At 32.0% G+C, this 27,376-nt stretch overlaps 35 non-coding genes across 35 annotated transcripts; all 35 read right to left on the bottom strand.

Moving 5' to 3' along the window:
• Positions 1-453: 453 nt before the first annotated feature.
• Positions 454-535, bottom strand: TRNAS-AGA (transfer RNA serine (anticodon AGA)). Its single transcript has one exon. It is a non-coding gene; the product is annotated as a tRNA-Ser (tRNA).
• A 125-nt stretch (positions 536-660) lies between these two features.
• On the bottom strand, positions 661-750 carry TRNAY-GUA (transfer RNA tyrosine (anticodon GUA)). The gene is given in 2 exon segments: positions 661-696; positions 714-750. It is a non-coding gene; the product is annotated as a tRNA-Tyr (tRNA).
• A 1,083-nt stretch (positions 751-1,833) lies between these two features.
• On the bottom strand, positions 1,834-1,915 carry TRNAS-AGA (transfer RNA serine (anticodon AGA)). The gene has a single exon. It is a non-coding gene; the product is annotated as a tRNA-Ser (tRNA).
• Positions 1,916-3,011: 1,096 nt separating this feature from the next.
• Positions 3,012-3,093, bottom strand: TRNAS-AGA (transfer RNA serine (anticodon AGA)). Its single transcript has one exon. It is a non-coding gene; the product is annotated as a tRNA-Ser (tRNA).
• Positions 3,094-3,218: 125 nt separating this feature from the next.
• TRNAY-GUA (transfer RNA tyrosine (anticodon GUA)) lies at positions 3,219-3,308 on the bottom strand. The gene is given in 2 exon segments: positions 3,219-3,254; positions 3,272-3,308. It is a non-coding gene; the product is annotated as a tRNA-Tyr (tRNA).
• A 1,373-nt stretch (positions 3,309-4,681) lies between these two features.
• On the bottom strand, positions 4,682-4,763 carry TRNAS-AGA (transfer RNA serine (anticodon AGA)). Its single transcript has one exon. It is a non-coding gene; the product is annotated as a tRNA-Ser (tRNA).
• Positions 4,764-5,859: 1,096 nt separating this feature from the next.
• On the bottom strand, positions 5,860-5,941 carry TRNAS-AGA (transfer RNA serine (anticodon AGA)). The gene has a single exon. It is a non-coding gene; the product is annotated as a tRNA-Ser (tRNA).
• Positions 5,942-6,066: 125 nt separating this feature from the next.
• TRNAY-GUA (transfer RNA tyrosine (anticodon GUA)) lies at positions 6,067-6,156 on the bottom strand. Its single transcript is given in 2 exon segments — positions 6,067-6,102; positions 6,120-6,156. It is a non-coding gene; the product is annotated as a tRNA-Tyr (tRNA).
• A 1,373-nt stretch (positions 6,157-7,529) lies between these two features.
• Positions 7,530-7,611, bottom strand: TRNAS-AGA (transfer RNA serine (anticodon AGA)). The gene has a single exon. It is a non-coding gene; the product is annotated as a tRNA-Ser (tRNA).
• Positions 7,612-8,717: 1,106 nt separating this feature from the next.
• TRNAS-AGA (transfer RNA serine (anticodon AGA)) lies at positions 8,718-8,799 on the bottom strand. Its single transcript has one exon. It is a non-coding gene; the product is annotated as a tRNA-Ser (tRNA).
• A 169-nt stretch (positions 8,800-8,968) lies between these two features.
• On the bottom strand, positions 8,969-9,058 carry TRNAY-GUA (transfer RNA tyrosine (anticodon GUA)). The gene is given in 2 exon segments: positions 8,969-9,004; positions 9,022-9,058. It is a non-coding gene; the product is annotated as a tRNA-Tyr (tRNA).
• Positions 9,059-10,151: 1,093 nt separating this feature from the next.
• TRNAS-AGA (transfer RNA serine (anticodon AGA)) lies at positions 10,152-10,233 on the bottom strand. Its single transcript has one exon. It is a non-coding gene; the product is annotated as a tRNA-Ser (tRNA).
• A 1,106-nt stretch (positions 10,234-11,339) lies between these two features.
• On the bottom strand, positions 11,340-11,421 carry TRNAS-AGA (transfer RNA serine (anticodon AGA)). Its single transcript has one exon. It is a non-coding gene; the product is annotated as a tRNA-Ser (tRNA).
• Positions 11,422-11,547: 126 nt separating this feature from the next.
• Positions 11,548-11,680, bottom strand: TRNAY-GUA (transfer RNA tyrosine (anticodon GUA)). The gene is made up of 2 exons: positions 11,644-11,680; positions 11,548-11,583 (listed from the first exon to the last, which is right to left on the bottom strand). It is a non-coding gene; the product is annotated as a tRNA-Tyr (tRNA).
• A 1,093-nt stretch (positions 11,681-12,773) lies between these two features.
• Positions 12,774-12,855, bottom strand: TRNAS-AGA (transfer RNA serine (anticodon AGA)). Its single transcript has one exon. It is a non-coding gene; the product is annotated as a tRNA-Ser (tRNA).
• A 1,096-nt stretch (positions 12,856-13,951) lies between these two features.
• On the bottom strand, positions 13,952-14,033 carry TRNAS-AGA (transfer RNA serine (anticodon AGA)). Its single transcript has one exon. It is a non-coding gene; the product is annotated as a tRNA-Ser (tRNA).
• Positions 14,034-14,158: 125 nt separating this feature from the next.
• On the bottom strand, positions 14,159-14,248 carry TRNAY-GUA (transfer RNA tyrosine (anticodon GUA)). Its single transcript is given in 2 exon segments — positions 14,159-14,194; positions 14,212-14,248. It is a non-coding gene; the product is annotated as a tRNA-Tyr (tRNA).
• Positions 14,249-15,341: 1,093 nt separating this feature from the next.
• On the bottom strand, positions 15,342-15,423 carry TRNAS-AGA (transfer RNA serine (anticodon AGA)). The gene has a single exon. It is a non-coding gene; the product is annotated as a tRNA-Ser (tRNA).
• A 126-nt stretch (positions 15,424-15,549) lies between these two features.
• On the bottom strand, positions 15,550-15,639 carry TRNAY-GUA (transfer RNA tyrosine (anticodon GUA)). The gene is given in 2 exon segments: positions 15,550-15,585; positions 15,603-15,639. It is a non-coding gene; the product is annotated as a tRNA-Tyr (tRNA).
• A 1,093-nt stretch (positions 15,640-16,732) lies between these two features.
• TRNAS-AGA (transfer RNA serine (anticodon AGA)) lies at positions 16,733-16,814 on the bottom strand. Its single transcript has one exon. It is a non-coding gene; the product is annotated as a tRNA-Ser (tRNA).
• Positions 16,815-16,940: 126 nt separating this feature from the next.
• TRNAY-GUA (transfer RNA tyrosine (anticodon GUA)) lies at positions 16,941-17,030 on the bottom strand. The gene is given in 2 exon segments: positions 16,941-16,976; positions 16,994-17,030. It is a non-coding gene; the product is annotated as a tRNA-Tyr (tRNA).
• Positions 17,031-18,123: 1,093 nt separating this feature from the next.
• Positions 18,124-18,205, bottom strand: TRNAS-AGA (transfer RNA serine (anticodon AGA)). The gene has a single exon. It is a non-coding gene; the product is annotated as a tRNA-Ser (tRNA).
• A 126-nt stretch (positions 18,206-18,331) lies between these two features.
• On the bottom strand, positions 18,332-18,421 carry TRNAY-GUA (transfer RNA tyrosine (anticodon GUA)). The gene is given in 2 exon segments: positions 18,332-18,367; positions 18,385-18,421. It is a non-coding gene; the product is annotated as a tRNA-Tyr (tRNA).
• Positions 18,422-19,514: 1,093 nt separating this feature from the next.
• On the bottom strand, positions 19,515-19,596 carry TRNAS-AGA (transfer RNA serine (anticodon AGA)). Its single transcript has one exon. It is a non-coding gene; the product is annotated as a tRNA-Ser (tRNA).
• A 126-nt stretch (positions 19,597-19,722) lies between these two features.
• Positions 19,723-19,812, bottom strand: TRNAY-GUA (transfer RNA tyrosine (anticodon GUA)). Its single transcript is given in 2 exon segments — positions 19,723-19,758; positions 19,776-19,812. It is a non-coding gene; the product is annotated as a tRNA-Tyr (tRNA).
• Positions 19,813-20,905: 1,093 nt separating this feature from the next.
• On the bottom strand, positions 20,906-20,987 carry TRNAS-AGA (transfer RNA serine (anticodon AGA)). Its single transcript has one exon. It is a non-coding gene; the product is annotated as a tRNA-Ser (tRNA).
• A 126-nt stretch (positions 20,988-21,113) lies between these two features.
• On the bottom strand, positions 21,114-21,203 carry TRNAY-GUA (transfer RNA tyrosine (anticodon GUA)). Its single transcript is given in 2 exon segments — positions 21,114-21,149; positions 21,167-21,203. It is a non-coding gene; the product is annotated as a tRNA-Tyr (tRNA).
• A 1,093-nt stretch (positions 21,204-22,296) lies between these two features.
• TRNAS-AGA (transfer RNA serine (anticodon AGA)) lies at positions 22,297-22,378 on the bottom strand. Its single transcript has one exon. It is a non-coding gene; the product is annotated as a tRNA-Ser (tRNA).
• Positions 22,379-22,504: 126 nt separating this feature from the next.
• On the bottom strand, positions 22,505-22,594 carry TRNAY-GUA (transfer RNA tyrosine (anticodon GUA)). Its single transcript is given in 2 exon segments — positions 22,505-22,540; positions 22,558-22,594. It is a non-coding gene; the product is annotated as a tRNA-Tyr (tRNA).
• Positions 22,595-23,687: 1,093 nt separating this feature from the next.
• On the bottom strand, positions 23,688-23,769 carry TRNAS-AGA (transfer RNA serine (anticodon AGA)). The gene has a single exon. It is a non-coding gene; the product is annotated as a tRNA-Ser (tRNA).
• A 126-nt stretch (positions 23,770-23,895) lies between these two features.
• TRNAY-GUA (transfer RNA tyrosine (anticodon GUA)) lies at positions 23,896-23,985 on the bottom strand. The gene is given in 2 exon segments: positions 23,896-23,931; positions 23,949-23,985. It is a non-coding gene; the product is annotated as a tRNA-Tyr (tRNA).
• A 1,093-nt stretch (positions 23,986-25,078) lies between these two features.
• TRNAS-AGA (transfer RNA serine (anticodon AGA)) lies at positions 25,079-25,160 on the bottom strand. The gene has a single exon. It is a non-coding gene; the product is annotated as a tRNA-Ser (tRNA).
• Positions 25,161-25,286: 126 nt separating this feature from the next.
• TRNAY-GUA (transfer RNA tyrosine (anticodon GUA)) lies at positions 25,287-25,376 on the bottom strand. Its single transcript is given in 2 exon segments — positions 25,287-25,322; positions 25,340-25,376. It is a non-coding gene; the product is annotated as a tRNA-Tyr (tRNA).
• A 1,093-nt stretch (positions 25,377-26,469) lies between these two features.
• TRNAS-AGA (transfer RNA serine (anticodon AGA)) lies at positions 26,470-26,551 on the bottom strand. Its single transcript has one exon. It is a non-coding gene; the product is annotated as a tRNA-Ser (tRNA).
• Positions 26,552-26,677: 126 nt separating this feature from the next.
• On the bottom strand, positions 26,678-26,767 carry TRNAY-GUA (transfer RNA tyrosine (anticodon GUA)). Its single transcript is given in 2 exon segments — positions 26,678-26,713; positions 26,731-26,767. It is a non-coding gene; the product is annotated as a tRNA-Tyr (tRNA).
• Between the last annotated feature and the right edge of the window lie 609 nt (positions 26,768-27,376).

Below are 27,376 nucleotides of genomic sequence, written 5' to 3'. Positions count from 1 at the left end.
AGAAATAATGGAGCCCAAATATAATCTTGCAGCAAACCAAAATATGGAAAGCTAATTTCTTTATGTAAATTAAAATCAACTAATCAAAAATATGCCATATCAAAACACAATTTGTCTTGTATCTACCTTAGAACTCACAGATTAACAGATTAATCTCCTAACAATTGATCTTAATTTTGCACCTTCTAGTGTGCCAAATGTCTTTGATATTTTGCTAGATATACAAAAATTTCTTTCAATGTTGACATTGAATATGCATTTCCAAATAAATAAAAGGTAATCAGTGTGGCTGCTAAGAGTGACTGGGCTTAGGCTCATTGAATGGAAGAAAATGTGTGAAAGATAAAAAAGAGAACAGACTGGCATCCCAAATATTTTGATGCACTAATGCCTGTTCTCACTCTTAGCATCACTAGCTGCAAGATTTGAAGAAAAAGAAAACATCAATCTGCATGTAGTCAGCAGGATTTGAACCTACGCGGGGAGACCCCAATGGATTTCTAGTCCATCGCCTTAACCACTCGGCCACAACTACCTCACATGTGTTAAAGTGTTTATTTTAACATAATTAGGAGAAGGGTTTATGTTTTGCATGGTTTGCATGGTTTAGAATGTGTAAAATTACATAAATGGCCATCTAAGATAATAAAAAAAATTGTTTCCTTCGAGCTGGAATTGAACCAGCGACCTAAGGATTGCTGTACCAAACTCCTCTACAGTCCTCCGCTCTACCAGCTGAGCTATCGAAGGTTCCCTATAGAAAACATCTACACTATATCTGATGGAGTGGACATGTAAAACTTTTCACTATCTAAAACTTACCCAATAAAGTAATTAAACTAGACAAAAGTTATTTATATGTTTATTCCTGTTTTGCATAAGCATCACAAATAATCATGCTTAATGATTTGCTAAATATCACCAGAAGTTTAACTTAAATTTGTTATTTTTCTATCATCTGGCAACAGCTAGTTTAGAAAGCAGTTTTCATAGATCTTCCATCTGTAGCCACATTTACATCAAGATTAGAGATACTTTAAAATATCAACACTTTTTCACTTTTCAAATTTAGCTTGTTTTTTTAAGTGTTTAATTGTTGAAGAAATAATGGGGCCCAAATATAATATTGCAGCAAAACAAAATATAGAAAAAGCTACGTTGCATATGTAAATTAAAATCAACTATTCAAAAATATGCCATATCAAAATCGTATCTACCTTAGAACTCACAATTTAACAGATTTATCTACTAACAATTGGGCTTAATTTTGCACATTCTAATGACCAAATGTATTTGATATTTTGCTAGATATAGCTTTAAAACATCAACACTTTTTCACTTTTCAAATTTAGCTTGTTTTTTTAACTGTTTAATTGTTCAAGAAATAATGGAGCCCAAATATAATCTTGCAGCAAACCAAAATATGGAAAGCTAATTTCTTTATGTAAATTAAAATCAACTAATCAAAAATATGCCATATCAAAACACAAATTGTCTTGTATCTACCTTAGAACTCACAGATTAACAGATTAATCTCCTAACAATTGATCTTAATTTTGCACCTTCTAGTGTGCCAAATGTCTTTGATATTTTGCTAGATATACAAACATTTCTTTCAATGTTGACATTGAATATGCATTTCCAAATAAATAAAAGGTAATCAGTGTGGCTGCTAAGAGTGACTGGGCTTAGGCTCATTGAATGGAAGAAAATGTGTGAAAGATAAAAAAGAGAACAGACTGGCATCCCAAATATTTTGATGCACTAATGCCTGTTCTCACTCTTAGCATCACTAGCTGCAAGATTTGAAGAAAAAGAAAACATCAATCTGCACGCAGTCGGCAGGATTTGAACCTACACGGGGAGACCCCAATGGATTTCTAGTCCATCGCCTTAACCACTCAGCCACAACTACCTCACATGTGTTAAAGTGTTTATTTGAACATAATTAGGAGAAGGGTTTATGTTTTGCATGGTTTGCATGGTTTAGAATGTGTAAAATTACATAAATGGCCATCTAAGATAATAAAAAAAATTGTTTCCTTCGAGCCGGAATTGAACCAGCGACCTAAGGATTGCTGTACCAAACTCCTCTACAGTCAGAAGTTTAACTTAAATTTGTTATTTTTCTATCATCTGTCAACATCTAGTTTAGAAAGCAGTTTTCATAGATCTTCCATCTGTAGCCACATTTACATCAAGATTAGAGATACTTTAAAATATCAACACTTTTTCACTTTTCAAATTTAGCTTGTTTTTTTAAGTGTTTAATTGTTGAAGAAATAATGGGGCCCAAATATAATATTGCAGCAAAACAAAATATAGAAAAAGCTACGTTGCATATGTAAATTAAAATCAACTAATCAAAAATATGCCATATCAAAATCGTATCTACCTTAGAACTCACAAATTAACAGATTTATCTACTAACAATTGGGCTTAATTTTGCACATTCTAATGACCAAATGTATTTGATATTTTGCTAGATATAGCTTTAAAACATCAACACTTTTTCACTTTTCAAATTTAGCTTGTTTTTTTAACTGTTTAATTGTTCAAGAAATAATGGAGCCCAAATATAATCTTGCAGCAAACCAAAATATGGAAAGCTAATTTCTTTATGTAAATTAAAATCAACTAATCAAAAATATGCCATATCAAAACACAATTTGTCTTGTATCTACCTTAGAACTCACAGATTAACAGATTAATCTCCTAACAATTGATCTTAATTTTGCACCTTCTAGTGTGCCAAATGTCTTTGATATTTTGCTAGATGTACAAACATTTCTTTCAATGTTGACATTGAATATGCATTTCCAAATAAATAAAAGGTAATCAGTGTGGCTGCTAAGAGTGACTGGGCTTAGGCTCATTGAATGGAAGAAAATGTGTGAAAGATAAAAAAGAGAACAGACTGGCATCCCAAATATTTTGAGGCACTAATGCCTGTTCTCACTCTTAGCATCACTAGCTGCAAGATTTGAAGAAAAAGAAAACATCAATCTGCATGTAGTCGGCAGGATTTGAACCTACGTGGGGAGACCCCAATGGATTTCTAGTCCATCGCCTTAACCACTCGGCCACAACTACCTCACATGTGTTAAAGTGTTTATTTTAACATAATTAGGAGAAGGGTTTATGTTTTGCATGGTTTGCATGGTTTAGAATGTGTATAATTACATAAATGGCCATCTAAGATAATAAAAAAAATTGTTTCCTTCGAGCCGGAATTGAACCAGCGACCTAAAGATTGCTGTACCAAACTCCTCTACAGTCCTCCGCTCTACCAGCTGAGCTATCGAAGGTTCCCTATAGAAATCATCTACACTATATCTGATGGAGTGGACATGTAAAACTTTTCACTATCTAAAACTTACCCAATAAAGTAATTAAACTAGACAAAAGTTATTTATATGTTTATTCCTGTTTTGCATAAGCATCACAAATAATCATGCTTAATGATTTGCTAAATATCACCAGAAGTTTAACTTAAATTTGTTATTTTTCTATCATCTGGCAACAGCTAGTTTAGAAAGCAGTTTTCATAGATCTTCCATCTGTAGCCACATTTACATCAAGATTAGAGATACTTTAAAATATCAACACTTTTTCACTTTTCAAATTTAGCTTGTTTTTTTAAGTGTTTAATTGTTCAAGAAATAATGGGGCCCAAATATAATATTGCAGCAAAACAAAATATAGAAAAAGCTACGTTGCATATGTAAATTAAAATCAACTATTCAAAAATATGCCATATCAAAATCGTATCTACCTTAGAACTCACAAATTAACAGATTTATCTACTAACAATTGGGCTTAATTTTGCACATTCTAATGACCAAATGTATTTGATATTTTGCTAGATATAGCTTTAAAACATCAACGCTTTTTCATTTTTCAAATTTAGCTTGTTTTTTTAAGTGTTTAATAGTTCAAGAAATAATGGGGCCCAAATATAATATTGCAGCAAAACAAAATATAGAAAAAGCTACGTTGCATATGTAAATTAAAATCAACTAATCAAAAATATGCCATATCAAAATCGTATCTACCTTAGAACTCACAAATTAACAGATTTATCTACTAACAATTGGGCTTAATTTTGCACATTCTAATGACCAAATGTATTTGATATTTTGCTAGATATAGCTTTAAAACATCAACACTTTTTCACTTTTCAAATTTAGCTTGTTTTTTTAACTGTTTAATTGTTCAAGAAATAATGGAGCCCAAATATAATCTTGCAGCAAACCAAAATATGGAAAGCTAATTTCTTTATGTAAATTAAAATCAACTAATCAAAAATATGCCATATCAAAACACAATTTGTCTTGTATCTACCTTAGAACTCACAGATTAACAGATTAATCTCCTAACAATTGATCTTAATTTTGCACCTTCTAGTGTGCCAAATGTCTTTGATATTTTGATAGATATACAAACATTTCTTTCAATGTTGACATTGAATATGCATTTCCAAATAAATAAAAGGTAATCAGTGTGGCTGCTAAGAGTGACTGGGCTTAGGCTCAATGAATGGAAGAAAATGTGTGAAAGATAAAAAAGAGAACAGACTGGCATCCCAAATATTTTGATGCACTAATGCCTGTTCTCACTCTTAGCATCACTAGCTGCAAGATTTGGTAAAATTTGAAGAAAAAGAAAACATCAATCTGCACGTAGTCGGCAGGATTTGAACCTACGCGGGGAGACCCCAATGGATTTCTAGTCCATCGCCTTAACCACTCGGCCACAACTACCTCACATGTGTTAAAGTGTTTATTTTAACATAATTAGGAGAAGGGTTTATGTTTTGCATGGTTTGCATGGTTTAGAATGTGTAAAATTACATAAATGGCCATCTAAGATAATAAAAAAAATTGTTTCCTTCGAGCCGGAATTGAACCAGCGACCTAAGGATTGCTGTACCAAACTCCTCTACAGTCAGAAGTTTAACTTAAATTTGTTATTTTTCTATCATCTGGCAACAGCTAGTTTAGAAAGCAGTTTTCATAGATCTTCCATCTGTAGCCACATTTACATCAAGATTAGAGATACTTTAAAATATCAACACTTTTTCACTTTTCAAATTTAGCTTGTTTTTTTAAGTGTTTAATTGTTGAAGATATAATGGGGCCCAAATATAATATTGCAGCAAAACAAAATATAGAAAAAGCTACGTTGCATATGTAAATTAAAATCAACTAATCAAAAATATGCCATATCAAAATCGTATCTACCTTAGAACTCACAAATTAATAGATTTATCTACTAACAATTGGGCTTAATTTTGCACATTCTAATGACCAAATGTATTTGATATTTTGCTAGATATAGCTTTAAAACATCAACACTTTTTCACTTTTCAAATTTAGCTTGTTTTTTTAACTGTTTAATTGTTCAAGAAATAATGGAGCCCAAATATAATCTTGCAGCAAACCAAAATATGGAAAGCTAATTTCTTTATGTAAATTAAAATCAACTAATCAAAAATATGCCATATCAAAACACAATTTGTCTTGTATCTACCTTAGAACTCACAGATTAACAGATTAATCTCCTAACAATTGATCTTAATTTTGCACCTTCTAGTGTGCCAAATGTCTTTGATATTTTGCTAGATGTACAAACATTTCTTTCAATGTTGACATTGAATATGCATTTCCAAATAAATAAAAGGTAATCAGTGTGGCTGCTAAGAGTGACTGGGCTTAGGCTCATTGAATGGAAGAAAATGTGTGAAAGATAAAAAAGAGAACAGACTGGCATCCCAAATATTTTGAGGCACTAATGCCTGTTCTCACTCTTAGCATCACTAGCTGCAAGATTTGAAGAAAAAGAAAACATCAATCTGCATGTAGTCGGCGGGATTTGAACCTACGCGGGGAGACCCCAATGGATTTCTAGTCCATCGCCTTAACCACTCGGCCACAACTACCTCACATGCGTTAAAGTGTTTATTTTAACATAATTAGGAGAAGGGTTTATGTTTTGCATGGTTTGCATGGTTTAGAATGTGTATAATTACATAAATGGCCATCTAAGATAATAAAAAAAATTGTTTCCTTCGAGCCGGAATTGAACCAGCGACCTAAAGATTGCTGTACCAAACTCCTCTACAGTCCTCCGCTCTACCAGCTGAGCTATCGAAGGTTCCCTATAGAAAACATCTACACTATATCTGATGGAGTGGACATGTAAAACTTTTCACTATCTAAAACTTACCCAATAAAGTAATTAAACTAGACAAAAGTTATTTATATGTTTATTCCTGTTTTGCATAAGCATCACAAATAATCATGCTTAATGATTTGCTAAATATCACCAGAAGTTTAACTTAAATTTGTTATTTTTCTATCATCTGGCAACAGCTAGTTTAGAAAGCAGTTTTCATAGATCTTCCATCTGTAGCCACATTTACATCAAGATTAGAGATACTTTAAAATATCAACACTTTTTCACTTTTCAAATTTAGCTTGTTTTTTTAAGTGTTTAATTGTTCAAGAAATAATGGGGCCCAAATATAATATTGCAGCAAAACAAAATATAGAAAAAGCTACGTTGCATATGTAAATTAAAATCAACTATTCAAAAATATGCCATATCAAAATCGTATCTACCTTAGAACTCACAAATTAACAGACTTATCTACTAACAATTGGGCTTAATTTTGCACATTCTAATGACCAAATGTATTTGATATTTTGCTAGATATAGCTTTAAAACATCAACGCTTTTTCATTTTTCAAATTTAGCTTGTTTTTTTAAGTGTTTAATAGTTCAAGAAATAATGGGGCCCAAATATAATATTGCAGCAAAACAAAATATAGAAAAAGCTACGTTGCATATGTAAATTAAAATCAACTAATCAAAAATATGCCATATCAAAATCGTATCTACCTTAGAACTCACAAATTAACAGATTTATCTACTAACAATTGGGCTTAATTTTGCACATTCTAATGACCAAATGTATTTGATATTTTGCTAGATATAGCTTTAAAACATCAACACTTTTTCACTTTTCAAATTTAGCTTGTTTTTTTAACTGTTTAATTGTTCAAGAAATAATGGAGCCCAAATATAATCTTGCAGCAAACCAAAATATGGAAAGCTAATTTCTTTATGTAAATTAAAATCAACTAATCAAAAATATGCCATATCAAAACACAATTTGTCTTGTATCTACCTTAGAACTCACAGATTAACAGATTAATCTCCTAACAATTGATCTTAATTTTGCACCTTCTAGTGTGCCAAATGTCTTTGATATTTTGATAGATATACAAACATTTCTTTCAATGTTGACATTGAATATGCATTTCCAAATAAATAAAAGGTAATCAGTGTGGCTGCTAAGAGTGACTGGGCTTAGGCTCAATGAATGGAAGAAAATGTGTGAAAGATAAAAAAGAGAACAGACTGGCATCCCAAATATTTTGATGCACTAATGCCTGTTCTCACTCTTAGCATCACTAGCTGCAAGATTTGGTAAAATTTGAAGAAAAAGAAAACATCAATCTGCACGTAGTCGGCAGGATTTGAACCTACGCGGGGAGACCCCAATGGATTTCTAGTCCATCGCCTTAACCACTCGGCCACAACTACCTCACATGTGTTAAAGTGTTTATTTTAACATAATTAGGAGAAGGGTTTATGTTTTGCATGGTTTGCATGGTTTAGAATGTGTAAAATTACATAAATGGCCATCTAAGATAATAAAAAAAATTGTTTCCTTCGAGCCGGAATTGAACCAGCGACCTAAGGATTGCTGTACCAAACTCCTCTACAGTCAGAAGTTTAACTTAAATTTGTTATTTTTCTATTATCTGGCAACAGCTAGTTTAGAAAGCAGTTTTCATAGATCTTCCATCTGTAGCCACATTTACATCAAGATTAGAGATACTTTAAAATATCAACACTTTTTCACTTTTCAAATTTAGCTTGTTTTTTTAAGTGTTTAATTGTTGAAGAAATAATGGGGCCCAAATATAATATTGCAGCAAAACAAAATATAGAAAAAGCTACGTTGCATATGTAAATTAAAATCAACTAATCAAAAATATGCCATATCAAAATCGTATCTACCTTAGAACTCACAAATTAATAGATTTATCTACTAACAATTGGGCTTAATTTTGCACATTCTAATGACCAAATGTATTTGATATTTTGCTAGATATAGCTTTAAAACATCAACACTTTTTCACTTTTCAAATTTAGCTTGTTTTTTTAACTGTTTAATTGTTCAAGAAATAATGGAGCCCAAATATAATCTTGCAGCAAACCAAAATATGGAAAGCTAATTTCTTTATGTAAATTAAAATCAACTAATCAAAAATATGCCATATCAAAACACAATTTGTCTTGTATCTACCTTAGAACTCACAGATTAACAGATTAATCTCCTAACAATTGATCTTAATTTTGCACCTTCTAGTGTGCCAAATGTCTTTGATATTTTGATAGATATACAAACATTTCTTTCAATGTTGACATTGAATATGCATTTCCAAATAAATAAAAGGTAATCAGTGTGGCTGCTAAGAGTGACTGGGCTTAGGCTCAATGAATGGAAGAAAATGTGTGAAAGATAAAAAAGAGAACAGACTGGCATCCCAAATATTTTGATGCACTAATGCCTGTTCTCACTCTTAGCATCACTAGCTGCAAGATTTGGTAAAATTTGAAGAAAAAGAAAACATCAATCTGCACGTAGTCGGCAGGATTTGAACCTACGCGGGGAGACCCCAATGGATTTCTAGTCCATCACCTTAACCACTCGGCCACAACTACCTCACATGTGTTAAAGTGTTTATTTGAACATAATTAGGAGAAGGGTTTATGTTTTGCATGGTTTGCATGGTTTAGAATGTGTAAAATTACATAAATGGCCATCTAAGATAATAAAAAAAAATTGTTTCCTTCGAGCCGGAATTGAACCAGCAACCTAAGGATTGCTGTTTCCTTCGAGCCGGAATTGAACCAGCAACCTAAGGATTGCTGTAGCAAACTCCTCTACAGTCCTCCGCTCTACTAGCTGAGCTATCGAAGGTTCCCTATAGAAATCATCTACACTATATCTGATGGAGTGGACATGTAAAACTTTTCACTATCTAAAACTTACCCAATAAAGTAATTAAACTAGACAAAAGTTATTTATATGTTTTTTCCTGTTTTGCATAAGCATCACAAATAATCATGCTTAATGATTTGCTAAATATCACCAGAAGTTTAACTTAAATTTGTTATTTTTCTATCATCTGGCAACAGCTAGTTTAGAAAGCAGTTTTCATAGATCTTCCATCTGTAGCCACATTTACATCAAGATTAGAGATACTTTAAAATATCAACACTTTTTCACTTTTCAAATTTAGCTTGTTTTTTTAAGTGTTTAATTGTTGAAGAAATAATGGGGCCCAAATATAATATTGCAGCAAAACAAAATATAGAAAAAGCTACGTTGCATATGTAAATTAAAATCAACTAATCAAAAATATGCCATATCAAAATCGTATCTACCTTAGAACTCACAAATTAACAGATTTATCTACTAACAATTGGGCTTAATTTTGCACATTCTAATGACCAAATGTATTTGATATTTTGCTAGATATAGCTTTAAAACATCAACACTTTTTCACTTTTCAAATTTAGCTTGTTTTTTTAACTGTTTAATTGTTCAAGAAATAATGGAGCCCAAATATAATCTTGCAGCAAACCAAAATATGGAAAGCTAATTTCTTTATGTAAATTAAAATCAACTAATCAAAAATATGCCATATCAAAACACAATTTGTCTTGTATCTACCTTAGAACTCACAGATTAACAGATTAATCTCCTAACAATTGATCTTAATTTTGCACCTTCTAGTGTGCCAAATGTCTTTGATATTTTGATAGATATACAAACATTTCTTTCAATGTTGACATTGAATATGCATTTCCAAATAAATAAAAGGTAATCAGTGTGGCTGCTAAGAGTGACTGGGCTTAGGCTCAATGAATGGAAGAAAATGTGTGAAAGATAAAAAAGAGAACAGACTGGCATCCCAAATATTTTGATGCACTAATGCCTGTTCTCACTCTTAGCATCACTAGCTGCAAGATTTGGTAAAATTTGAAGAAAAAGAAAACATCAATCTGCATGTAGTCGGCAGGATTTGAACCTACGCGGGGAGACCCCAATGGATTTCTAGTCCATCGCCTTAACCACTCGGCCACAACTACCTCACATGTGTTAAAGTGTTTATTTTAACATAATTAGGAGAAGGGTTTATGTTTTGCATGGTTTGCATGGTTTAGAATGTGTAAAATTACATAAATGGCCATCTAAGATAATAAAAAAAATTGTTTCCTTCGAGCCGGAATTGAACCAGCGACCTAAGGATTGCTGTACCAAACTCCTCTACAGTCAGAAGTTTAACTTAAATTTGTTATTTTTCTATTATCTGGCAACAGCTAGTTTAGAAAGCAGTTTTCATAGATCTTCCATCTGTAGCCACATTTACATCAAGATTAGAGATACTTTAAAATATCAACACTTTTTCACTTTTCAAATTTAGCTTGTTTTTTTAAGTGTTTAATTGTTGAAGAAATAATGGGGCCCAAATATAATATTGCAGCAAAACAAAATATAGAAAAAGCTACGTTGCATATGTAAATTAAAATCAACTAATCAAAAATATGCCATATCAAAATCGTATCTACCTTAGAACTCACAAATTAATAGATTTATCTACTAACAATTGGGCTTAATTTTGCACATTCTAATGACCAAATGTATTTGATATTTTGCTAGATATAGCTTTAAAACATCAACACTTTTTCACTTTTCAAATTTAGCTTGTTTTTTTAACTGTTTAATTGTTCAAGAAATAATGGAGCCCAAATATAATCTTGCAGCAAACCAAAATATGGAAAGCTAATTTCTTTATGTAAATTAAAATCAACTAATCAAAAATATGCCATATCAAAACACAATTTGTCTTGTATCTACCTTAGAACTCACAGATTAACAGATTAATCTCCTAACAATTGATCTTAATTTTGCACCTTCTAGTGTGCCAAATGTCTTTGATATTTTGATAGATATACAAACATTTCTTTCAATGTTGACATTGAATATGCATTTCCAAATAAATAAAAGGTAATCAGTGTGGCTGCTAAGAGTGACTGGGCTTAGGCTCAATGAATGGAAGAAAATGTGTGAAAGATAAAAAAGAGAACAGACTGGCATCCCAAATATTTTGATGCACTAATGCCTGTTCTCACTCTTAGCATCACTAGCTGCAAGATTTGGTAAAATTTGAAGAAAAAGAAAACATCAATCTGCACGTAGTCGGCAGGATTTGAACCTACGCGGGGAGACCCCAATGGATTTCTAATCCATCACCTTAACCACTCGGCCACAACTACCTCACATGTGTTAAAGTGTTTATTTGAACATAATTAGGAGAAGGGTTTATGTTTTGCATGGTTTGCATGGTTTAGAATGTGTAAAATTACATAAATGGCCATCTAAGATAATAAAAAAAAATTGTTTCCTTCAAGCCGGAATTGAACCAGCGACCTAAGGATTGCTGTTTCCTTTGAGCCGGAATTGAACCAGCGACCTAAGGATTGCTGTACCAAACTCCTCTACAGTCCTCCGCTCTACCAGCTGAGCTATCGAAGGTTCCCTATAGAAATCATCTACACTATATCTGATGGAGTGGACATGTAAAACTTTTCACTATCTAAAACTTACCCAATAAAGTAATTAAACTAGACAAAAGTTATTTATATGTTTTTTCCTGTTTTGCATAAGCATCACAAATAATCATGCTTAATGATTTGCTAAATATCACCAGAAGTTTAACTTAAATTTGTTATTTTTCTATCATCTGGCAACAGCTAGTTTAGAAAGCAGTTTTCATAGATCTTCCATCTGTAGCCACATTTACATCAAGATTAGAGATACTTTAAAATATCAACACTTTTTCACTTTTCAAATTTAGCTTGTTTTTTTAAGTGTTTAATTGTTGAAGAAATAATGGGGCCCAAATATAATATTGCAGCAAAACAAAATATAGAAAAAGCTACGTTGCATATGTAAATTAAAATCAACTAATCAAAAATATGCCATATCAAAATCGTATCTACCTTAGAACTCACAAATTAACAGATTTATCTACTAACAATTGGGCTTAATTTTGCACATTCTAATGACCAAATGTATTTGATATTTTGCTAGATATAGCTTTAAAACATCAACACTTTTTCACTTTTCAAATTTAGCTTGTTTTTTTAACTGTTTAATTGTTCAAGAAATAATGGAGCCCAAATATAATCTTGCAGCAAACCAAAATATGGAAAGCTAATTTCTTTATGTAAATTAAAATCAACAAATCAAAAATATGCCATATCAAAACACAATTTGTCTTGTATCTACCTTAGAACTCACAGATTAACAGATTAATCTCCTAACAATTGATCTTAATTTTGCACCTTCTAGTGTGCCAAATGTCTTTGATATTTTGCTAGATATACAAACATTTCTTTCAATGTTGACATTGAATATGCATTTCCAAATAAATAAAAGGTAATCAGTGTGGCTGCTAAGAGTGACTGGGCTTAGGCTCAATGAATGGAAGAAAATGTGTGAAAGATAAAAAAGAGAACAGACTGGCATCCCAAATATTTTGATGCACTAATGCCTGTTCTCACTCTTAGCATCACTAGCTGCAAGATTTGGTAAAATTTGAAGAAAAAGAAAACATCAATCTGCACGTAGTCGGCAGGATTTGAACCTACGCGGGGAGACCCCAATGGATTTCTAGTCCATCGCCTTAACCACTCGGCCACAACTACCTCACTTCTGTTAAAGTGTTTATTTTAACATAATTAGGAGAAGGGTTTATGTTTTGCATGGTTTGCATGGTTTAGAATGTGTAAAATTACATAAATGGCCATCTAAGATAATAAAAAAAATTGTTTCCTTCGAGCCGGAATTGAACCAGCGACCTAAGGATTGCTGTACCAAACTCCTCTACAGTCAGAAGTTTAACTTAAATTTGTTATTTTTCTATCATCTGTCAACATCTAGTTTAGAAAGCAGTTTTCATAGATCTTCCATCTGTAGCCACATTTACATCAAGATTAGAGATACTTTAAAATATCAACACTTTTTCACTTTTCAAATTTAGCTTGTTTTTTTAAGTGTTTAATTGTTGAAGAAATAATGGGGCCCAAATATAATATTGCAGCAAAACAAAATATAGAAAAAGCTACGTTGCATATGTAAATTAAAATCAACTAATCAAAAATATGCCATATCAAAATCGTATCTACCTTAGAACTCACAAATTAACAGATTTATCTACTAACAATTGGGCTTAATTTTGCACATTCTAATGACCAAATGTATTTGATATTTTGCTAGATATAGCTTTAAAACATCAACACTTTTTCACTTTTCAAATTTAGCTTGTTTTTTTAACTGTTTAATTGTTCAAGAAATAATGGAGCCCAAATATAATCTTGCAGCAAACCAAAATATGGAAAGCTAATTTCTTTATGTAAATTAAAATCAACTAATCAAAAATATGCCATATCAAAACACAATTTGTCTTGTATCTACCTTAGAACTCACAGATTAACAGATTAATCTCCTAACAATTGATCTTAATTTTGCACCTTCTAGTGTGCCAAATGTCTTTGATATTTTGATAGATATACAAACATTTCTTTCAATGTTGACATTGAATATGCATTTCCAAATAAATAAAAGGTAATCAGTGTGGCTGCTAAGAGTGACTGGGCTTAGGCTCATTGAATGGAAGAAAATGTGTGAAAGATAAAAAAGAGAACAGACTGGCATCCCAAATATTTTGAGGCACTAATGCCTGTTCTCACTCTTAGCATCACTAGCTGCAAGATTTGAAGAAAAAGAAAACATCAATCTGCACGTAGTCGGCAGGATTTGAACCTACGCGGGGAGACCCCAATGGATTTCTAGTCCATCGCCTTAACCACTCGGCCACAACTACCTCACATGTGTTAAAGTGTTTATTTTAACATAATTAGGAGAAGGGTTTATGTTTTGCATGGTTTGCATGGTTTAGAATGTGTAAAATTACATAAATGGCCATCTAAGATAATAAAAAAAATTGTTTCCTTCGAGCTGGAATTGAACCAGCGACCTAAGGATTGCTGTACCAAACTCCTCTACAGTCCTCCGCTCTACCAGCTGAGCTATCGAAGGTTCCCTATAGAAATCATCTACACTATATCTGATGGAGTGGACATGTAAAACTTTTCACTATCTAAAACTTACCCAATAAAGTAATTAAACTAGACAAAAGTTATTTATATGTTTTTTCCTGTTTTGCATAAGCATCACAAATAATCATGCTTAATGATTTGCTAAATATCACCAGAAGTTTAACTTAAATTTGTTATTTTTCTATCATCTGGCAACAGCTAGTTTAGAAAGCAGTTTTCATAGATCTTCCATCTGTAGCCACATTTACATCAAGATTAGAGATACTTTAAAATATCAACACTTTTTCACTTTTCAAATTTAGCTTGTTTTTTTAAGTGTTTAATTGTTGAAGAAATAATGGGGCCCAAATATAATATTGCAGCAAAACAAAATATAGAAAAAGCTACGTTGCATATGTAAATTAAAATCAACTAATCAAAAATATGCCATATCAAAATCGTATCTACCTTAGAACTCACAAATTAACAGATTTATCTACTAACAATTGGGCTTAATTTTGCACATTCTAATGACCAAATGTATTTGATATTTTGCTAGATATAGCTTTAAAACATCAACACTTTTTCACTTTTCAAATTTAACTTGTTTTTTTAACTGTTTAATTGTTCAAGAAATAATGGAGCCCAAATATAATCTTGCAGCAAACCAAAATATGGAAAGCTAATTTCTTTATGTAAATTAAAATCAACAAATCAAAAATATGCCATATCAAAACACAATTTGTCTTGTATCTACCTTAGAACTCACAGATTAACAGATTAATCTCCTAACAATTGATCTTAATTTTGCACCTTCTAGTGTGCCAAATGTCTTTGATATTTTGCTAGATATACAAACATTTCTTTCAATGTTGACATTGAATATGCATTTCCAAATAAATAAAAGGTAATCAGTGTGGCTGCTAAGAGTGACTGGGCTTAGGCTCAATGAATGGAAGAAAATGTGTGAAAGATAAAAAAGAGAACAGACTGGCATCCCAAATATTTTGATGCACTAATGCCTGTTCTCACTCTTAGCATCACTAGCTGCAAGATTTGGTAAAATTTGAAGAAAAAGAAAACATCAATCTGCACGTAGTCGGCAGGATTTGAACCTACGCGGGGAGACCCCAATGGATTTCTAGTCCATCGCCTTAACCACTCGGCCACAACTACCTCACATGTGTTAAAGTGTTTATTTTAACATAATTAGGAGAAGGGTTTATGTTTTGCATGGTTTGCATGGTTTAGAATGTGTAAAATTACATAAATGGCCATCTAAGATAATAAAAAAAAATTGTTTCCTTCGAGCCGGAATTGAACCAGCGACCTAAGGATTGCTGTACCAAACTCCTCTACAGTCCTCCGCTCTACCAGCTGAGCTATCGAAGGTTCCCTATAGAAATCATCTACACTATATCTGATGGAGTGGACATGCAAAACTTTTCACTATCTAAAACTTACCCAATAAAGTAATTAAACTAGACAAAAGTTATTTATATGTTTATTCCTGTTTTGCATAAGCATCACAAATAATCATGCTTAATGATTTGCTAAATATCACCAGAAGTTTAACTTAAATTTGTTATTTTTCTATCATCTGGCAACAGCTAGTTTAGACAGCAGTTTTCATAGATCTTCCATCTGTAGCCACATTTACATCAAGATTAGAGATACTTTAAAATATCAACACTTTTTCACTTTTCAAATTTAGCTTGTTTTTTTAAGTGTTTAATTGTTGAAGAAATAATGGGGCCCAAATATAATATTGCAGCAAAACAAAATATAGAAAAAGCTACGTTGCATATGTAAATTAAAATCAACTAATCAAAAATATGCCATATCAAAATCGTATCTACCTTAGAACTCACAAATTAACAGATTTATCTACTAACAATTGGGCTTAATTTTGCACATTCTAATGACCAAATGTATTTGATATTTTGCTAGATATAGCTTTAAAACATCAACACTTTTTCACTTTTCAAATTTAGCTTGTTTTTTTAACTGTTTAATTGTTCAAGAAATAATGGAGCCCAAATATAATCTTGCAGCAAACCAAAATATGGAAAGCTAATTTCTTTATGTAAATTAAAATCAACTAATCAAAAATATGCCATATCAAAACACAATTTGTCTTGTATCTACCTTAGAACTCACAGATTAACAGATTAATCTCCTAACAATTGATCTTAATTTTGCACCTTCTAGTGTGCCAAATGTCTTTGATATTTTGCTAGATATACAAACATTTCTTTCAATGTTGACATTGAATATGCATTTCCAAATAAATAAAAGGTAATCAGTGTGGCTGCTAAGAGTGACTGGGCTTAGGCTCAATGAATGGAAGAAAATGTGTGAAAGATAAAAAAGAGAACAGACTGGCATCCCAAATATTTTGATGTACTAATGCCTGTTCTCACTCTTAGCATCACTAGCTGCAAGATTTGGTAAAATTTGAAGAAAAAGAAAACATCAATCTGCACGTAGTCGGCAGGATTTGAACCTACGCGGGGAGACCCCAATGGATTTCTAGTCCATCGCCTTAACCACTCGGCCACAACTACCTCACATGTGTTAAAGTGTTTATTTTAACATAATTAGGAGAAGGGTTTATGTTTTGCATGGTTTGCATGGTTTAGAATGTGTAAAATTACATAAATGGCCATCTAAGATAATAAAAAAAAATTGTTTCCTTCGAGCCGGAATTGAACCAGCGACCTAAGGATTGCTGTACCAAACTCCTCTACAGTCCTCCGCTCTACCAGCTGAGCTATTGAAGGTTCCCTATAGAAATCATCTACACTATATCTGATGGAGTGGACATGCAAAACTTTTCACTATCTAAAACTTACCCAATAAAGTAATTAAACTAGACAAAAGTTATTTATATGTTTATTCCTGTTTTGCATAAGCATCACAAATAATCATGCTTAATGATTTGCTAAATATCACCAGAAGTTTAACTTAAATTTGTTATTTTTCTATCATCTGGCAACAGCTAGTTTAGACAGCAGTTTTCATAGATCTTCCATCTGTAGCCACATTTACATCAAGATTAGAGATACTTTAAAATATCAACACTTTTTCACTTTTCAAATTTAGCTTGTTTTTTTAAGTGTTTAATTGTTGAAGAAATAATGGGGCCCAAATATAATATTGCAGCAAAACAAAATATAGAAAAAGCTACGTTGCATATGTAAATTAAAATCAACTAATCAAAAATATGCCATATCAAAATCGTATCTACCTTAGAACTCACAAATTAACAGATTTATCTACTAACAATTGGGCTTAATTTTGCACATTCTAATGACCAAATGTATTTGATATTTTGCTAGATATAGCTTTAAAACATCAACACTTTTTCACTTTTCAAATTTAGCTTGTTTTTTTAACTGTTTAATTGTTCAAGAAATAATGGAGCCCAAATATAATCTTGCAGCAAACCAAAATATGGAAAGCTAATTTCTTTATGTAAATTAAAATCAACTAATCAAAAATATGCCATATCAAAACACAATTTGTCTTGTATCTACCTTAGAACTCACAGATTAACAGATTAATCTCCTAACAATTGATCTTAATTTTGCACCTTCTAGTGTGCCAAATGTCTTTGATATTTTGCTAGATATACAAACATTTCTTTCAATGTTGACATTGAATATGCATTTCCAAATAAATAAAAGGTAATCAGTGTGGCTGCTAAGAGTGACTGGGCTTAGGCTCAATGAATGGAAGAAAATGTGTGAAAGATAAAAAAGAGAACAGACTGGCATCCCAAATATTTTGATGTACTAATGCCTGTTCTCACTCTTAGCATCACTAGCTGCAAGATTTGGTAAAATTTGAAGAAAAAGAAAACATCAATCTGCACGTAGTCGGCAGGATTTGAACCTACGCGGGGAGACCCCAATGGATTTCTAGTCCATCGCCTTAACCACTCGGCCACAACTACCTCACATGTGTTAAAGTGTTTATTTTAACATAATTAGGAGAAGGGTTTATGTTTTGCATGGTTTGCATGGTTTAGAATGTGTAAAATTACATAAATGGCCATCTAAGATAATAAAAAAAAATTGTTTCCTTCGAGCTGGAATTGAACCAGCGACCTAAGGATTGCTGTACCAAACTCCTCTACAGTCCTCCGCTCTACCAGCTGAGCTATCGAAGGTTCCCTATAGAAATCATCTACACTATATCTGATGGAGTGGACATGCAAAACTTTTCACTATCTAAAACTTACCCAATAAAGTAATTAAACTAGACAAAAGTTATTTATATGTTTATTCCTGTTTTGCATAAGCATCACAAATAATCATGCTTAATGATTTGCTAAATATCACCAGAAGTTTAACTTAAATTTGTTATTTTTCTATCATCTGGCAACAGCTAGTTTAGACAGCAGTTTTCATAGATCTTCCATCTGTAGCCACATTTACATCAAGATTAGAGATACTTTAAAATATCAACACTTTTTCACTTTTCAAATTTAGCTTGTTTTTTTAAGTGTTTAATTGTTGAAGAAATAATGGGGCCCAAATATAATATTGCAGCAAAACAAAATATAGAAAAAGCTACGTTGCATATGTAAATTAAAATCAACTAATCAAAAATATGCCATATCAAAATCGTATCTACCTTAGAACTCACAAATTAACAGATTTATCTACTAACAATTGGGCTTAATTTTGCACATTCTAATGACCAAATGTATTTGATATTTTGCTAGATATAGCTTTAAAACATCAACACTTTTTCACTTTTCAAATTTAGCTTGTTTTTTTAACTGTTTAATTGTTCAAGAAATAATGGAGCCCAAATATAATCTTGCAGCAAACCAAAATATGGAAAGCTAATTTCTTTATGTAAATTAAAATCAACTAATCAATAATATGCCATATCAAAACACAATTTGTCTTGTATCTACCTTAGAACTCACAGATTAACAGATTAATCTCCTAACAATTGATCTTAATTTTGCACCTTCTAGTGTGCCAAATGTCTTTGATATTTTGCTAGATATACAAACATTTCTTTCAATGTTGACATTGAATATGCATTTCCAAATAAATAAAAGGTAATCAGTGTGGCTGCTAAGAGTGACTGGGCTTAGGCTCAATGAATGGAAGAAAATGTGTGAAAGATAAAAAAGAGAACAGACTGGCATCCCAAATATTTTGATGCACTAATGCCTGTTCTCACTCTTAGCATCACTAGCTGCAAGATTTGGTAAAATTTGAAGAAAAAGAAAACATCAATCTGCACGTAGTCGGCAGGATTTGAACCTACGCGGGGAGACCCCAATGGATTTCTAGTCCATCGCCTTAACCACTCGGCCACAACTACCTCACATGTGTTCAAGTGTTTATTTTAACATAATTAGGAGAAGGGTTTATGTTTTGCATGGTTTGCATGGTTTAGAATGTGTAAAATTACATAAATGGCCATCTAAGATAATAAAAAAAAATTGTTTCCTTCGAGCCGGAATTGAACCAGCGACCTAAGGATTGCTGTACCAAACTCCTCTACAGTCCTCCGCTCTACCAGCTGAGCTATCGAAGGTTCCCTATAGAAATCATCTACACTATATCTGATGGAGTGGACATGCAAAACTTTTCACTATCTAAAACTTACCCAATAAAGTAATTAAACTAGACAAAAGTTATTTATATGTTTATTCCTGTTTTGCATAAGCATCACAAATAATCATGCTTAATGATTTGCTAAATATCACCAGAAGTTTAACTTAAATTTGTTATTTTTCTATCATCTGGCAACAGCTAGTTTAGACAGCAGTTTTCATAGATCTTCCATCTGTAGCCACATTTACATCAAGATTAGAGATACTTTAAAATATCAACACTTTTTCACTTTTCAAATTTAGCTTGTTTTTTTAAGTGTTTAATTGTTGAAGAAATAATGGGGCCCAAATATAATATTGCAGCAAAACAAAATATAGAAAAAGCTACGTTGCATATGTAAATTAAAATCAACTAATCAAAAATATGCCATATCAAAATCGTATCTACCTTAGAACTCACAAATTAACAGATTTATCTACTAACAATTGGGCTTAATTTTGCACATTCTAATGACCAAATGTATTTGATATTTTGCTAGATATAGCTTTAAAACATCAACACTTTTTCACTTTTCAAATTTAGCTTGTTTTTTTAACTGTTTAATTGTTCAAGAAATAATGGAGCCCAAATATAATCTTGCAGCAAACCAAAATATGGAAAGCTAATTTCTTTATGTAAATTAAAATCAACTAATCAAAAATATGCCATATCAAAACACAATTTGTCTTGTATCTACCTTAGAACTCACAGATTAACAGATTAATCTCCTAACAATTGATCTTAATTTTGCACCTTCTAGTGTGCCAAATGTCTTTGATATTTTGCTAGATATACAAACATTTCTTTCAATGTTGACATTGAATATGCATTTCCAAATAAATAAAAGGTAATCAGTGTGGCTGCTAAGAGTGACTGGGCTTAGGCTCAATGAATGGAAGAAAATGTGTGAAAGATAAAAAAGAGAACAGACTGGCATCCCAAATATTTTGATGTACTAATGCCTGTTCTCACTCTTAGCATCACTAGCTGCAAGATTTGGTAAAATTTGAAGAAAAAGAAAACATCAATCTGCACGTAGTCGGCAGGATTTGAACCTACGCGGGGAGACCCCAATGGATTTCTAGTCCATCGCCTTAACCACTCGGCCACAACTACCTCACATGTGTTAAAGTGTTTATTTTAACATAATTAGGAGAAGGGTTTATGTTTTGCATGGTTTGCATGGTTTAGAATGTGTAAAATTACATAAATGGCCATCTAAGATAATAAAAAAAAATTGTTTCCTTCGAGCCGGAATTGAACCAGCGACCTAAGGATTGCTGTACCAAACTCCTCTACAGTCCTCCGCTCTACCAGCTGAGCTATCGAAGGTTCCCTATAGAAATCATCTACACTATATCTGATGGAGTGGACATGCAAAACTTTTCACTATCTAAAACTTACCCAATAAAGTAATTAAACTAGACAAAAGTTATTTATATGTTTATTCCTGTTTTGCATAAGCATCACAAATAATCATGCTTAATGATTTGCTAAATATCACCAGAAGTTTAACTTAAATTTGTTATTTTTCTATCATCTGGCAACAGCTAGTTTAGACAGCAGTTTTCATAGATCTTCCATCTGTAGCCACATTTACATCAAGATTAGAGATACTTTAAAATATCAACACTTTTTCACTTTTCAAATTTAGCTTGTTTTTTTAAGTGTTTAATTGTTGAAGAAATAATGGGGCCCAAATATAATATTGCAGCAAAACAAAATATAGAAAAAGCTACGTTGCATATGTAAATTAAAATCAACTAATCAAAAATATGCCATATCAAAATCGTATCTACCTTAGAACTCACAAATTAACAGATTTATCTACTAACAATTGGGCTTAATTTTGCACATTCTAATGACCAAATGTATTTGATATTTTGCTAGATATAGCTTTAAAACATCAACACTTTTTCACTTTTCAAATTTAGCTTGTTTTTTTAACTGTTTAATTGTTCAAGAAATAATGGAGCCCAAATATAATCTTGCAGCAAACCAAAATATGGAAAGCTAATTTCTTTATGTAAATTAAAATCAACTAATCAAAAATATGCCATATCAAAACACAATTTGTCTTGTATCTACCTTAGAACTCACAGATTAACAGATTAATCTCCTAACAATTGATCTTAATTTTGCACCTTCTAGTGTGCCAAATGTCTTTGATATTTTGCTAGATATACAAACATTTCTTTCAATGTTGACATTGAATATGCATTTCCAAATAAATAAAAGGTAATCAGTGTGGCTGCTAAGAGTGACTGGGCTTAGGCTCAATGAATGGAAGAAAATGTGTGAAAGATAAAAAAGAGAACAGACTGGCATCCCAAATATTTTGATGTACTAATGCCTGTTCTCACTCTTAGCATCACTAGCTGCAAGATTTGGTAAAATTTGAAGAAAAAGAAAACATCAATCTGCACGTAGTCGGCAGGATTTGAACCTACGCGGGGAGACCCCAATGGATTTCTAGTCCATCGCCTTAACCACTCGGCCACAACTACCTCACATGTGTTAAAGTGTTTATTTTAACATAATTAGGAGAAGGGTTTATGTTTTGCATGGTTTGCATGGTTTAGAATGTGTAAAATTACATAAATGGCCATCTAAGATAATAAAAAAAAATTGTTTCCTTCGAGCCGGAATTGAACCAGCGACCTAAGGATTGCTGTACCAAACTCCTCTACAGTCCTCCGCTCTACCAGCTGAGCTATCGAAGGTTCCCTATAGAAATCATCTACACTATATCTGATGGAGTGGACATGCAAAACTTTTCACTATCTAAAACTTACCCAGTAAAGTAATTAAACTAGACAAAAGTTATTTATATGTTTATTCCTGTTTTGCATAAGCATCACAAATAATCATGCTTAATGATTTGCTAAATATCACCAGAAGTTTAACTTAAATTTGTTATTTTTCTATCATCTGGCAACAGCTAGTTTAGACAGCAGTTTTCATAGATCTTCCATCTGTAGCCACATTTACATCAAGATTAGAGATACTTTAAAATATCAACACTTTTTCACTTTTCAAATTTAGCTTGTTTTTTTAAGTGTTTAATTGTTGAAGAAATAATGGGGCCCAAATATAATATTGCAGCAAAACAAAATATAGAAAAAGCTACGTTGCATATGTAAATTAAAATCAACTAATCAAAAATATGCCATATCAAAATCGTATCTACCTTAGAACTCACAAATTAACAGATTTATCTACTAACAATTGGGCTTAATTTTGCACATTCTAATGACCAAATGTATTTGATATTTTGCTAGATATAGCTTTAAAACATCAACACTTTTTCACTTTTCAAATTTAGCTTGTTTTTTTAACTGTTTAATTGTTCAAGAAATAATGGAGCCCAAATATAATCTTGCAGCAAACCAAAATATGGAAAGCTAATTTCTTTATGTAAATTAAAATCAACTAATCAAAAATATGCCATATCAAAACACAATTTGTCTTGTATCTACCTTAGAACTCACAGATTAACAGATTAATCTCCTAACAATTGATCTTAATTTTGCACCTTCTAGTGTGCCAAATGTCTTTGATATTTTGCTAGATATACAAACATTTCTTTCAATGTTGACATTGAATATGCATTTCCAAATAAATAAAAGGTAATCAGTGTGGCTGCTAAGAGTGACTGGGCTTAGGCTCAATGAATGGAAGAAAATGTGTGAAAGATAAAAAAGAGAACAGACTGGCATCCCAAATATTTTGATGTACTAATGCCTGTTCTCACTCTTAGCATCACTAGCTGCAAGATTTGGTAAAATTTGAAGAAAAAGAAAACATCAATCTGCACGTAGTCGGCAGGATTTGAACCTACGCGGGGAGACCCCAATGGATTTCTAGTCCATCGCCTTAACCACTCGGCCACAACTACCTCACATGTGTTAAAGTGTTTATTTTAACATAATTAGGAGAAGGGTTTATGTTTTGCATGGTTTGCATGGTTTAGAATGTGTAAAATTACATAAATGGCCATCTAAGATAATAAAAAAAAATTGTTTCCTTCGAGCCGGAATTGAACCAGCGACCTAAGGATTGCTGTACCAAACTCCTCTACAGTCCTCCGCTCTACCAGCTGAGCTATCGAAGGTTCCCTATAGAAATCATCTACACTATATCTGATGGAGTGGACATGCAAAACTTTTCACTATCTAAAACTTACCCAATAAAGTAATTAAACTAGACAAAAGTTATTTATATGTTTATTCCTGTTTTGCATAAGCATCACAAATAATCATGCTTAATGATTTGCTAAATATCACCAGAAGTTTAACTTAAATTTGTTATTTTTCTATCATCTGGCAACAGCTAGTTTAGACAGCAGTTTTCATAGATCTTCCATCTGTAGCCACATTTACATCAAGATTAGAGATACTTTAAAATATCAACACTTTTTCACTTTTCAAATTTAGCTTGTTTTTTTAAGTGTTTAATTGTTGAAGAAATAATGGGGCCCAAATATAATATTGCAGCAAAACAAAATATAGAAAAAGCTACGTTGCATATGTAAATTAAAATCAACTAATCAAAAATATGCCATATCAAAATCGTATCTACCTTAGAACTCACAAATTAACAGATTTATCTACTAACAATTGGGCTTAATTTTGCACATTCTAATGACCAAATGTATTTGATATTTTGCTAGATATAGCTTTAAAACATCAACACTTTTTCACTTTTCAAATTTAGCTTGTTTTTTTAACTGTTTAATTGTTCAAGAAATAATGGAGCCCAAATATAATCTTGCAGCAAACCAAAATATGGAAAGCTAATTTCTTTATGTAAATTAAAATCAACTAATCAAAAATATGCCATATCAAAACACAATTTGTCTTGTATCTACCTTAGAACTCACAGATTAACAGATTAATCTCCTAACAATTGATCTTAATTTTGCACCTTCTAGTGTGCCAAATGTCTTTGATATTTTGCTAGATATACAAACATTTCTTTCAATGTTGACATTGAATATGCATTTCCAAATAAATAAAAGGTAATCAGTGTGGCTGCTAAGAGTGACTGGGCTTAGGCTCAATGAATGGAAGAAAATGTGTGAAAGATAAAAAAGAGAACAGACTGGCATCCCAAATATTTTGATGCACTAATGCCTGTTCTCACTCTTAGCATCACTAGCTGCAAGATTTGGTAAAATTTGAAGAAAAAGAAAACATCAATCTGCACGTAGTCGGCAGGATTTGAACCTACGCGGGGAGACCCCAATGGATTTCTAGTCCATCGCCTTAACGACTCGGCCACAACTACCTCACATGTGTTAAAGTGTTTATTTTAACATAATTAGGAGAAGGGTTTATGTTTTGCATGGTTTGCATGGTTTAGAATGTGTAAAATTACATAAATGGCCATCTAAGATAATAAAAAAAAATTGTTTCCTTCGAGCCGGAATTGAACCAGCGACCTAAGGATTGCTGTACCAAACTCCTCTACAGTCCTCCGCTCTACCAGCTGAGCTATCGAAGGTTCCCTATAGAAATCATCTACACTATATCTGATGGAGTGGACATGCAAAACTTTTCACTATCTAAAACTTACCCAATAAAGTAATTAAACTAGACAAAAGTTATTTATATGTTTATTCCTGTTTTGCATAAGCATCACAAATAATCATGCTTAATGATTTGCTAAATATCACCAGAAGTTTAACTTAAATTTGTTATTTTTCTATCATCTGGCAACAGCTAGTTTAGACAGCAGTTTTCATAGATCTTCCATCTGTAGCCACATTTACATCAAGATTAGAGATACTTTAAAATATCAACACTTTTTCACTTTTCAAATTTAGCTTGTTTTTTTAAGTGTTTAATTGTTGAAGAAATAATGGGGCCCAAATATAATATTGCAGCAAAACAAAATATAGAAAAAGCTACGTTGCATATGTAAATTAAAATCAACTAATCAAAAATATGCCATATCAAAATCGTATCTACCTTAGAACTCACAAATTAACAGATTTATCTACTAACAATTGGGCTTAATTTTGCACATTCTAATGACCAAATGTATTTGATATTTTGCTAGATATAGCTTTAAAACATCAACACTTTTTCACTTTTCAAATTTAGCTTGTTTTTTTAACTGTTTAATTGTTCAAGAAATAATGGAGCCCAAATATAATCTTGCAGCAAACCAAAATATGGAAAGCTAATTTCTTTATGTAAATTAAAATCAACTAATCAAAAATATGCCATATCAAAACACAATTTGTCTTGTATCTACCTTAGAACTCACAGATTAACAGATTAATCTCCTAACAATTGATCTTAATTTTGCACCTTCTAGTGTGCCAAATGTCTTTGATATTTTGCTAGATATACAAACATTTCTTTCAATGTTGACATTGAATATGCATTTCCAAATAAATAAAAGGTAATCAGTGTGGCTGCTAAGAGTGACTGGGCTTAGGCTCAATGAATGGAAGAAAATGTGTGAAAGATAAAAAAGAGAACAGACTGGCATCCCAAATATTTTGATGCACTAATGCCTGTTCTCACTCTTAGCATCACTAGCTGCAAGATTTGGTAAAATTTGAAGAAAAAGAAAACATCAATCTGCACGTAGTCGGCAGGATTTGAACCTACGCGGGGAGACCCCAATGGATTTCTAGTCCATCGCCTTAACGACTCGGCCACAACTACCTCACATGTGTTAAAGTGTTTATTTTAACATAATTAGGAGAAGGGTTTATGTTTTGCATGGTTTGCATGGTTTAGAATGTGTAAAATTACATAAATGGCCATCTAAGATAATAAAAAAAAATTGTTTCCTTCGAGCCGGAATTGAACCAGCGACCTAAGGATTGCTGTACCAAACTCCTCTACAGTCCTCCGCTCTACCAGCTGAGCTATCGAAGGTTCCCTATAGAAATCATCTACACTATATCTGATGGAGTGGACATGCAAAACTTTTCACTATCTAAAACTTACCCAATAAAGTAATTAAACTAGACAAAAGTTATTTATATGTTTATTCCTGTTTTGCATAAGCATCACAAATAATCATGCTTAATGATTTGCTAAATATCACCAGAAGTTTAACTTAAATTTGTTATTTTTCTATCATCTGGCAACAGCTAGTTTAGACAGCAGTTTTCATAGATCTTCCATCTGTAGCCACATTTACATCAAGATTAGAGATACTTTAAAATATCAACACTTTTTCACTTTTCAAATTTAGCTTGTTTTTTTAAGTGTTTAATTGTTGAAGAAATAATGGGGCCCAAATATAATATTGCAGCAAAACAAAATATAGAAAAAGCTACGTTGCATATGTAAATTAAAATCAACTAATCAAAAATATGCCATATCAAAATCGTATCTACCTTAGAACTCACAAATTAACAGATTTATCTACTAACAATTGGGCTTAATTTTGCACATTCTAATGACCAAATGTATTTGATATTTTGCTAGATATAGCTTTAAAACATCAACACTTTTTCACTTTTCAAATTTAGCTTGTTT

The sequence above is a fragment of the Taudactylus pleione genome, unplaced genomic scaffold (genome assembly GCF_031769625.1).
Source record: "Taudactylus pleione unplaced genomic scaffold, aTauple2 ptg000050l, whole genome shotgun sequence".
NCBI lineage: Eukaryota > Metazoa > Chordata > Amphibia > Anura > Myobatrachidae > Taudactylus > Taudactylus pleione.
Note: the sequence above shows the minus strand (reverse complement) of the source record. Positions and strands in the feature narration are given on the sequence as shown.